Here is an 11828-nt window from a genome sequence, read left to right as displayed (position 1 = left end):
AGTTGCAGAGAGACAAAAAGGAGGTGTGATAGTTTTCATTTTAGAGAGGGCTGGTAGGGCTGAGAGTTGGTAAAGCTTTGCCCAACTAGGAAGAGAACCTGGGGCTCCTGATGTTTATTTCAATGGTAAAGTCATTAGTTTTCTCTCCCTCTCTCCCATCCCCCCTCTGTCTACAGCTGGCCTAATCTCTACTTATCTGTACTTCCATCATCTTCCTTGGGCACATCAGTACTTTAGAGTATGTGCAACCAATCTCTCAAAGTATTCTTTTGTTACTTTTAATTTTTTGTTACTATCCCACCCTAATGTTTCCCTCACATACAGTGTTCAGAATAGTAACCTTGCCGTTAGAATAAGGGTGGTCAGTGATATACTACATATTTCTGCCGTGAGATTCAGAGATGGAAGAAAGAGTGAGGGACTTGAAAATAAGTCAGTACAGGTCCCATAACACAGCCTTACACAGCAAAATGAATGCACATGAAACTTCCATCTGTCCCAACAACCATGGAGACCACCTAGTGCAGTGTCCTCATTTTACAAATCAGGGACACCGAGGCCCAGGCAAAATGACTATAAAATTTCAGAACTCACGTGAGATCCCAAGAGTCACCTGGATAACAAGGGAAACATTTTCTCTTTGTGGCAACACTCTAATTCAATGGATGGCTCCGTCCCTTCAGTATGTAAATAGATAAAGTCAACCCAATATTGAAAAAGTAAAATACAAAAGGATGAAAGCTTCTCCCTCAAGCAACCATCCTATGTATCCTAACTTTCATAACCAAACTCCTAGAAATAGAATTTGGCACTTACTGGTTTTATTTTCTCCCCTCAATTCCTCTTCAGAATCCCCACCCACTCTCTCAGCTCTTGTCCAGCTGCTAAGGGATCCACTCCAGATTCCAGCACTTGATTTATTCCTTCTCCTCCAGGATATCTGCTTTCACTTTTCCTCTTGGGAGGAGAGGGTGGGTTGCCAAAAGCCTATGAAACAATCCTAAAAACCTCTCAATTAAGTAAGATAATATTTATTACTTTTAACCTAAAGGACTCTTGTTTCAACAGAATACAATTTCACATCTGTGCAGATGGAGCCCAACTGATGGAAGACTCAGTAGATTGGTGGAGTTTTAATAAAATCATCTTCTTCCTGGTGTTTGAATGGTCCTATTCTCCTGCTATATGCAGCCAAGAAGAGTAAGTCAGAGCCTGGTGCTGTAGTGATGAGCTGGCATGTGGATCTTGCATTCTCGTCCCCCAAATAAACAAAAATTTCTTTATTCAATCCAATTTTCTAAATTTTGCAAAATAGGCAGGATATCAGTCAAAATGAATCCTGACCAATTATTCACGTCATTCAAATCACATGACATCCTTGCTCTATCAATTGCCATGAGGTTGGGAAGAAAAGGACAGGTCAGTTCTTGACTAGAAAAGTCTGGGCTTTGCTGTTGGTATTGCCACAATCACCAGCATCCTTAGTGACATGGGAGATAAATGTCTCAGCCTGGAAACAGAACCTGGACAGGGGTGCTTTATTTGAAAAGTGGAGTCCAGAGGCAGTGAGAGTTAATGAAAGGGGAATGTGACAGGGCAGGCTTGGGAAGCCACAGCGTGTCACTGCACTGACCACCGCTTTACCAAAGCGACAATACACACAGCTGGTGGCTCAGCAGGTGCAACTACTCAGCCACCTGGGATGTCTCCAGATGGGCTGTGCAGAGAAGCTACTCAAAGCAGTCCCTTCAAGGAGGAAGGAGAGGAAATCTTTCTGTTCAGCTCCTTCCCATCTTCAGTCTCCCAGCTTCACCACACAGGGAGTTCCTTCCCCAAATTCCAAGTCAGGTCATCCAACTCCCTCAATGGCTGCTGAAAAAGCCCATCCCAGTGATGCAGTGACCTGCTGCATCCAAGCCTGGATACGGCTGAGGAGCCAGAGACCCCAGGGGTACAGCTGGCCAGCCTCAGGTGGCAAAACTGGACAGGCCCACACAGAACCAATCAGTCTCATTAGCAGCTGAGGACCTGGAAAGTAGGTGAGGTTTGGAGAAGCTGATGAAGTATAAAAGATTATACTATACAACAGGAGTTAGGATTAAAATCATATCCAAAGCACAGAAATATATCCTCCTTCAACTTTTACCGAATATCTCTTTGTGCTTCGAGCCTGGACTATGTCCCTAATGACAAAAGTATAGTAAATATGCCAACCTAGGCATCCCAAAGGCTCAAACCAAATCACATGTTGTGTACCTGGGTGTGTGAGAGTGTTTGTGTGCATTCTAATTCCTTGAAAAAGACCTTGTGGTCTCCTGTGAAGGCCACCAATGAGCTCCTAAGCACTAAATGCAATGAGTACCTTTCAGTGTTTACTTAACTTGATCTCTTTACAATATTTCACACAGCTGAACCTTTTTTCAATGTGAAACTTTTTCATCCCTTGGATTCCAAACCTGGTTCTTTTCTGACTCTCCTCTTCCTTTTTAGTCTCCTTTGGTGGGTACTTTTCTTCTGCTGACCCTGTGAAAGTTGGTCTTCCTTGGGTCTCCTTTCTCAGCCTGATGCCCTTTAGTCTACATGTTCTTTCTGGGGAAACTTATCTGTATCATTGCCTAAAACAGCTCCTCTGCACTAAGGATTCCCAAAGCTCCAGACTTATAAGATGCAATCCTGGCCCTCTATAGGGAAAAAAACAAAAGACATCAATTACTAGGACAGAGTGTAGGACAGAGTGCTGTCCTAGAAGGTGCTATGATAGCATTTGCACATGGAGCACACTCAGTCTGAAAAATTTGTTTCAACTAAGTTGAAAGGATAAGAAGGAATTATTTTGAAGATGAGAAGAAGGAGAAAATTCAGGGAAAAAAAATCCCCCGAGAAACAGAGGTCTGAGAGAGCATGGAATCAGAAAAGAAGCAATGAATCTGAAAGGAGAGTGTGAACAATCTACAGAGACATCACTGGAAAGGCAAGCAAGGGAGGGTCATAGAGGCCTTACATGCCAGGCCACAGCATCTGGACATCATCCCGACAGCAGGATCAAGGCAAGGTCACCTTTTTATTTTCTAAATATTCCTGTGTGAAGACTGTGGTTTGAAGGAGATACCATGCAGGATGGAAACCAGCTAGGAGACTGTTGCCTCAACCCAAGCAAGACACTCTAAACGACTGAGTTTTGCAACAATGATCTTTGGTTTTACCATCTACAGTAAATTGCACAAGGCAAATTCTGAGCTAATTCCAACATTTTTGTCTATATACTTATGGACAATGAATTGTTTTCTTAATTTTCAAACATTTACTTGATTTCTGGGTATTCCAGGCAATTGTTCCTTCAGGGCTCTCTAGCAACTCTGAGAGATTAAAATTATTTATAACTGTCCAAATCACATTTTTCTCTAGAAGCTCTTTATGAATTTTTAAATTCATTAAGTAATATTTATTGAACAGATACAAGAGAAAAAGTCCCCTGTCAGTTACTGTGAGTTATACAAAGAAGAGTAAGACCCAAGTCCCCAGGAAGTCACAGTTTAGTAGGAGAGAGTCAGAAAGAGCATCAGTTGTGAATCAGAACAGATGAGAGAAGGGCCAGGATAGAGGTTCCAGCAGTGTGACATGCTTGACTGCTGAGGAGGAAGTATGTAGCTATGTTTGGGAGGTTTGGATTAGGCATGACCTTGAAATGACTAGGATCTCAATTAGGCAGGGATGAAGGGACAGGTATCTCTGACAAAATCCCAGGAGCATGACATCACTGTTAATTGGCTAGGCTTAGTTAAAGTAGAATGTGTGCAGAGGGACCTAGTGAAGGAAAGAAAAATGGTGGACAGATCAGGAAGCCCTGAAGATCCAGGTTCAGGCCATGGCAGTTGAGCAGTTTGAGCAGACGTCTTCTGGAGCAACTGTGGTCCCCATGAGAGCATTCCACAAAGCCATTTGCAATGTGCCGACTCAGCAAATTATTCCTACAACTGTTTGAATTGAAGCAAATTGAATCTATCTTCACTTTGAGAGCACTACCTTCTTCTTCTTAACCCAAAGAAGACAAGAGTTTCCTCACCAGTAGCAGCAGTCTGAGCAAATATCTAGACGCATCCTCAGATGTTCCCAGTCCCCAGCTTGACTGAGCATGCAGGGTTGTCTAGATATATATTTCTTTTCACTGAGAGGAACCTCCATTACTTTAGACTTTAGAGGACAGGGCTGCTATTTTATGAAGCCTGTATGAAGTCAAAGTTTCCTAATAAAACATCAATATGTAACCTACTTAAATCCAAGAGGCCCAAAGCTAAAATACACTAGTGAAGGGACAAGTTAATTTGTTGAACTAACATCCTAAATTGAATTGACTGAGGAGATCTAGAAATAAGATCAAGAAGACTTATCCCCTTTAAGGGAAACTTGAGGAACCCCACCTCAAAGTATGGCAAAAGAGAGAGAGAGAGAGAACAGAAACTAGGGACCAAGAACAAAGTCTCTGACTTCAATAAGGGCCAAAACAATATACTCCAGGCTGTTCAAGACTAAAAAAAAAAAAAAACTGTTTAAAATTAACTGATGTTATGCACACTGTTGTGTTTGTTTTTTCAGCAGCTTTGGCAAGACATAGAAATATTTTGTCTCCTAATTTGATTGTATAATCTACCTACTTCATCAAATGTTAAGGTTGTGAAAAAAAAATCACATTACTTTCTCATTGTTAATTTATACCTATCCTAGATTTGTGTCTGTTTTCTTCTTTTGTGTGTTTGTATATTTATTTTTCAGTTTCTTCCCAAGGCCAAAATGGTGGACAGGAGGCAAGTAAAAAGGAACAAGGAGAGATATCGTGGTAAGCGTGCCATAAGAAATGGTTCCTATCTTTCCTCACATGTTTGGAATTTAGAACTATTTGCTCCATCTTTTCTGTCACCTCTCAGTGTGTTTATGACCTCCTGTGAGTGCAGAATGAGACATGGAGGATGAGCAAGCTAGACCATGTTCTACACGGCACACTGTTCTTTTTATTTTGGTATATAGGAACCATAGGAGTTAAAGGTTCCTATATTAGTTTCCTGTGGCCATTAAATATAACAAGTTATACCACAAACCTGGTGCTTAAAACAATAAAAATTATTTTCTCACAGTCCTGCCGGCTGAAAGTCCAAAATCAAGGTATCCACCAAGCCACACTCCCTCAGGAGGCTCTGGGGAGAATCCTTCCTTACCTCTTCCAGCTTCTGGTGGCCACTGGCATTTCCCGACTTCCTGTAGCTGTGGCCGTATCACTCCAATCTCTTCTGTGTCTTCACATTGCCTTATCCTGTGTCCTTTCTTCTGTCTCAAATCTCCCCCTGCTTTTCTCTCATAAGGACATCATAAGGATTTAGGGCACACCACATAATCCAAGATGATCTCTTTATCTCAAGATCCTTGACTTACATTTGCAATGATGCTTTTTCCAAATAAGATAACATCCATAGATTTCAGGAATTAGGATGTGAGCATAACTTTTTGGAGGCCACCATTCAAAGCACTACAAGGCCCACAGAGATAGAGGTAACTTTCACGATGGCCTCCAGAGCCCTGCCTCAAAGAATCAACCATTCTCCCAACCAGTGCCCACAAATATCTTCCCAAATCTGAGTCAAAGCACTAAATTGGTTAATGTGTTTCTAAGAAAAGCAAATGGCAGTCTGCTCCTCTTTGACAATTTAGACAAAGGCTATGAAATACCTGATGAGCAATTCTTTCAGCAGAAGGTAGGACTTTTGAACACTAGGATTTAGGTACTTCATTTACATGCCACTTATAAACTCTTTTAATATGTATAGGCTATTGTTAGTATGAAGTCTTTTGGAAAGAAATATGCTCAAAATGGTAACATTTTACCTCAGAAATGACATAGAACACTTTGCCTTCATGTACATTACATTTCAAAAGAAGGTAGATATTATCCTGTCTTGTATCAAATGACCTTAAGATTATTTTTTTGAAACTGTAATATAAAACATCTTTTTGTCTTTTGCTCTGTGTCGGTATCCATTCCTTTTGAAATGACCCCTATATTTGACATTCTATATAACATTTTCCTGTCTTCTCTGGGAATTGCAAAAGATCCTTCATGGACACACTAATTGCTTGTGACATCCACAGCCCTTTTGAACACTGGCGTTTTCTTGGTGAATCAGTAAATACTCTGTTATTTGGAGGACACATTGTTGCAAAACACCTTGCCTGAATCTTGCTTTCTACTTAAACAACATAATCCCACCAGACAGAGTTATAGTTTCACTGCTGCGCCGGCATACTGCATTCAGTAGAGATTGGGTGTTACAGTAGCTTCAGAAACAACTCAGTCAAAGTACAAGTAATGATTTCTTTTGTGGGTATATTAATCTCACATAAACTAAGCGTTGCATTTTAGACAATAAGGCTTGCAAAAGATCTCTCAAATCTATATTTTTTAAAATGCTTTATATTATGTTCTTCCAAAACATACCTTACTTCATTGACCTTCAAGCACATTAACATCTGCAGGGAGATTTCTTTTTTTTTTTTTTTTGTGGTACGCGGGCCTCTCACTGTTGTGGCCTCTCCCATTGCGGAGCACAGGCTCCGGACCCGCAGGCTCAGTGGCCGTGGCTCACGGATCCAGCCGCTCCGCGGCATGTGGGATCTTCCTGGACCGGGACACGAACCCGTGTCCCCTGCATCATCAGGCGGACTCTCAATAACTGCGCCACCAGGGAAACCCGACAGGGAGATTTCTTGAAATCCATATTTTGTGCATAAAGTCTCTAATTCAGCCTTTAGTGAGGAAATAGACTCGTACTAAAACGTCAGCAAATCATCCACTTCTGACAGTAGATGTGCTGAATGACAAAGAAAAGCATTAAGCTTGTCTTAAAAGAAAATGCAGTGTGGCTAAAGACACTGGTACAGGGACTTCCCTGGTGGCACAGTGGTTAAGAATCCACCTACCAGTGTAGGGGACACGGATTTGAGCCCTGGTTCAGGAAGATCCCACATGCTGTGGAGCAACAAAGCCCATGTCCCACAACTACTGAGCCTGTGCTCTAGAGCCCACGAGCCACAACTACTGAGCCCGTGTGTCACAACTACTGAAGCCCCTGCTCCTAGAGCCCATGCTCCACAAGAAGAGAAGCCACAACAGTGAGAAGGCCGTGCACCACAACGAAGAGTAACCCCCTCTCACCGCAACTAGAGAAAGCCTGCACGCAGCAACGAAGACCTAACACAGCCAAAAATTAATTAATTAATCAATTAAGTTTTTTTTTTTTTTTTTTTTTTTTTTTTTTGCGGTACGCGGGCCTCTCACCTTCGCGGCCCCTCCCGTTGCGGAGCGCAGGCTCAGCGGCCATGGCCCATGGGCCCAGCCACTCCGCGGCACGCGGGATCCTCCCAGACCGGGGCACGAACCCGCGTCCCGTGCATCAGCAGGCGGACTCCCAACCACTGCGCCACCAGGGAAGCCCTAATCAATTAATTTTTAAAAAATTAAAAAAAAAAAAAAAACACTGGTACATCCAAGGCAAATGTTCAAAAAATAGGCACTCTTTAACACACCAATATCTGATTTACAAAGATTCCCAAATATAAATCGTAGGTTGCAATCTGTCACTAGCACCATGATGATACTCAACACTATTTTCCACCACCCTGGCTACAGTCTCTAACTTTTCCTTTGTGGTCATGAGATAAATACTCTCATTTCCCCAACCTCTTCTCCCCACTCTCCTGTTTCTTGCTTTTCATCCCTCACAGCTGAGTGAATTTGAAACAGGTCTTCTTTTTTCTTAGTGGGAATATATTTAACATATAAACATTGTGTGAGTTTAAAGTGTACAACATGTTGATTTGATACATTTCTGTATCGCAATATGATTGCCCTTATAGCATTAGCTAACACCTCCACTCATGAAATAATTATCATTTCTATTTTGCGGTGGGAATAATTCACATCTAGTACCTTCTTAAGTTTGATGTTTATAATGTGGTGTTGTGGTCTGCAGTCACTGTGCTGTGCGTTACATCTCCAAGACTTAGTTATCTACTGGTTGTACGTCAGGCCTTCTTTCGGAAGTGTCCACACACCCTCATCTCTCTCTATCCCTTCCTTCAACTCTTTCTCTATTACTTCAGAAATTTTTCATACTCTTTTTTCTTCTTACTTTGTTGCATTTATATGTCAAATAAAAAGTCTATAGTCATGACTGTGAAGCATAAGTGTAGCATCCATGACATCACTAAATCAAGGGAAAGGAAAGCCATATATTTAGACACAAAACATGGCATAATAAGACACCAGCACCTCAACCGCCAAGCTCCTTGAAACACCCACAAAGACTTCTCTCTCTAACTTAATGTCATATGTTCCTCTGGTTTGACCGATTTGCTTCTAGTGCTGACGTTCAAATAAATTCAAAACTATTTCTTACCTATTTTCAAGTTTTCTGTTTTGTGCTTTAGCACTATACATGATGGCTTTCTCTCTGTCTGCTTAGGTTTAGGGGTAACATTGTAGCTTGGAGCCATGGGCACTAAGAAACCAGTAGGATGTTTTACAGGTTCAGAAATCCTGAAGTCATCTTTGCAAAAGTTATGATAGCTCGATTTCTGACCCTGCCCAGCTCCCTACTGATGCAATAAGAAAAAAAATATCATAGAAATTGTGTAGGATGGAATTTCCTGGTAGTCCAGTGTTCAGGACACCAGAGTTTCACGGCTGAGGGCCTGGGTTCAATTCCTGGTCAGGAAACTAAGATCCCACAAGCCCCACAGCGCAGTCAAAAAAATGAAAAATTTAATAAATAAAGTCTATGAGGGAAATTAAAAAAAAAAAAGAAATCATGTAGGAGGTAGTTAACCTGCGAACAAGTAGATATCTTTTGAACTTAGCCATGGAATAAGGCATGAATATAGCCCCAAAATTAAAATACAGTTTTAGACAATCATAGTCTAAACAAAATAATTTCCCTTGCTTTATTATCTTATGCTTCTACTTTATACTAATTTAAAGAGAAACTTTCAACTTTGCATTGTAAAACAATTATGAGGACAATGGGTGCTTTCTTTGACTCTTCCCTGGAGGCAAAGACATAAAGGCATAGCTTTAAAAAGCCTATTTAATTTGTTTGTTAGTTGGGGGAATGGGTGCTAATTAATCTAGTTTTGGGAATGCTAGATAATATCTATGTTCCATTGCTTGTACATGATGCTGTCCAAGTAATTCCTCCCAAGGACTTTTATACAAGACTCTTCAGCCCAAAACTTCTGGCTTGAAACTTTTCAAGGTCTTTGGGGTGACCATTAGAGAAGAACACGCTTAAGAAACTATCATCTTCTTTTATTCTTTCATCCTGGTAGGAAGCTGTGTTCTTCTCAAAGGTTAATGAGGTTGCAGAACCTCAGGGAGTGTGGCCAGGATACCCATTTCAATTGCTCTCACATGCTTCTCTTGTTTAATTTTTGGAAGCACAGTCTGGAGCCTGTGTTCTGAGCTGCCTGCCGCTCAGCCCACGAGGGCTTCCTTCAGAAGCTGGTTGGACCCAGAAACAGTCAGACGCCTGTGGAATCTTTAAACACTTTTCTGACAGAAGGTTTGGCCATTTCTTCTCCCGGTGCTCATTTTAAAGTTAAGCACATGAACACACATTTTTTGAATCCCAAAGAAGACTTTTAATTGATTCGCTGAATATTTTAAGGTCTATTAATTCCATTGATGTTGCAAACACTGCAATTCATTCCAGCTGCTGTTCTAATCACATTCATTAACAGGCCTATTTTTACCTGCCACCTAATATTTTACATTGCATCAATAAATCTTCAGGTTTCTGGCCAAATTGTGTACAAAACATAATGAATTGCACAACCTCCTGATTGTACCACAGGGGTTGGGTTATCCAGCAGCCCTGCTTCTGAGGAGGGCTAATCAGGCATGAAGATAAAGGTGATAGACTAAAGAATGCATATACTACTCATTTGTGACATTACAAATGTAACATGGGATTATTTCAAGTACAGGTTTTCCTTGCATAGTCTACTCATTTAATTTGTCTTTTATATTATAAAAAGTGTAAAAGGAACATAACCAGTCACTCAGATATAGGTGAAAGATTTTATAGTAGGTTAAAATAACTCATATACCAATGTCCTCTATGAGACACAATTTTTTTTTTCAGTAATGATGTTTAGTTTGGATGTATCCATTTACAGTAACTTTCTCCATCCTTGTGGACTGGCATTAGGCATTTCTGAAAAAATGGCTCAGAATTAGGTGTATAGCATGTGTCAATAAAACGTAGAACAAGTAAATAATTCACATGGTAAACCAACTGAGTATCTTGGGGTCATTTGCTGACACTATGTGCACTGAAATAAGAGGAAGCAGAAAAGCTCATTGATAGAGTTCAGAGTTAGATCTCTCCAGATGATCAGTAAATATTCTGTCATTAAATGACAATTCAGAGAAATGTAGAATTACAATTAAGAGACCTCATGGACGTGACACCTAGCTTTGTTGCATACAAGCTGTGAGCCTGGGTAAGTTAATTAACCTGTGTGAAATCTACATTTTTCTTATACACTATGAAATAAAATCCTGCACATAAGGAGCTTAAAACAGTGCCTGGTGTATAATAAGCCCTCTAAAAATGTAAGCTAAGAAAAGTTGTATTTTGCATTCAACTACCATTGTTTCTCTTAAGTTGGGTTTTATATCATAATAAAAGCCAAAAATCCTTCTACCAAAGCCCTAGTTAAATCACTTGACTCCCACCTTGTTACCTCTTCATAAAAACCCTTCTGATATCATCACTTCTACTCTCACACTCATTTACCTCCAGCCATCCCAGCCTCCTAGCTGATATTGGAAGATGTCAGGTACAATTCTACCTCAGAGCCTTTCCATTTGCAAATAGAAAATACCATGTCTACAAATGCTCTTCTATAGATATCTTCCTAGATTTCTTAACTCCTGTAGATCTTTGCTCAAACCTCAAGGTCCTCCCTGATCACCCTCATTTACAATTTCAACCATGCTTCCCAACATTTCATATCATCCTTCCCTGCTTTATTTTTCTCTGAAATATTTATCATCATCTGATATACTCTATGTTTTGTTATTTATTTTTACTTTGACTGTCCCCCCAGTAGCAATATAAGTTCTGTAAAGATAGGATTTTTTCTGTTTTTGAAAGTAAAGTAAGAAGAAAATAGTAAACATGAAACACAGAAAGTCAAAGAAGCAGTGCTTAGAATTAAGATACAAGACAAAAAATAGCACAAAAGTTGAGAGGCTAGTAAATGGAGTTAAAGTATTTCAAGATCATTATAATGTCAAGAAAATGGATAAAAGAATCAAGCAATATTAGTTTTGGATAATTTAAAGATGCACCTTGTATTATTCAAGATAACCACTGAAAGAATAGTAATTGTATAGCTACCAAGCTGATGTTGATTGGGGGGAGGAGGGCAAAGATAGGATATTAAGAAAAATCTAGCAAAATAACAAGGCAAAAAAGAAGGAAAACAGCATAAAGAAAGTTAGGTTAATTGAAGATGAATATAAAATAGGAGATTTAAACCCAAAATGTCAGTAATTATATGCTCCTATTAAAAGACAAAAGTTGTCATATTGAACTTGTAAAATTTACTATTTGTTGATTATAAATAATACATCTCAAAATAAGGAACAAACAGTTGAAAATTAAAGGATGGAAAAGATACCACTTACAATCTTTTTTATTTTAATTGTTTATTACTGTTGCACCATTTACACAATTACATATAATTTCAATGCATCTGTTGTACACATTTTTTTT

This window comes from Grampus griseus, assembly GCF_964374135.1.
Source record: "Grampus griseus genome assembly, chromosome: 17".
Classification (NCBI taxonomy): Eukaryota; Metazoa; Chordata; class Mammalia; order Artiodactyla; family Delphinidae; genus Grampus; species Grampus griseus.
Note: the sequence above shows the minus strand (reverse complement) of the source record.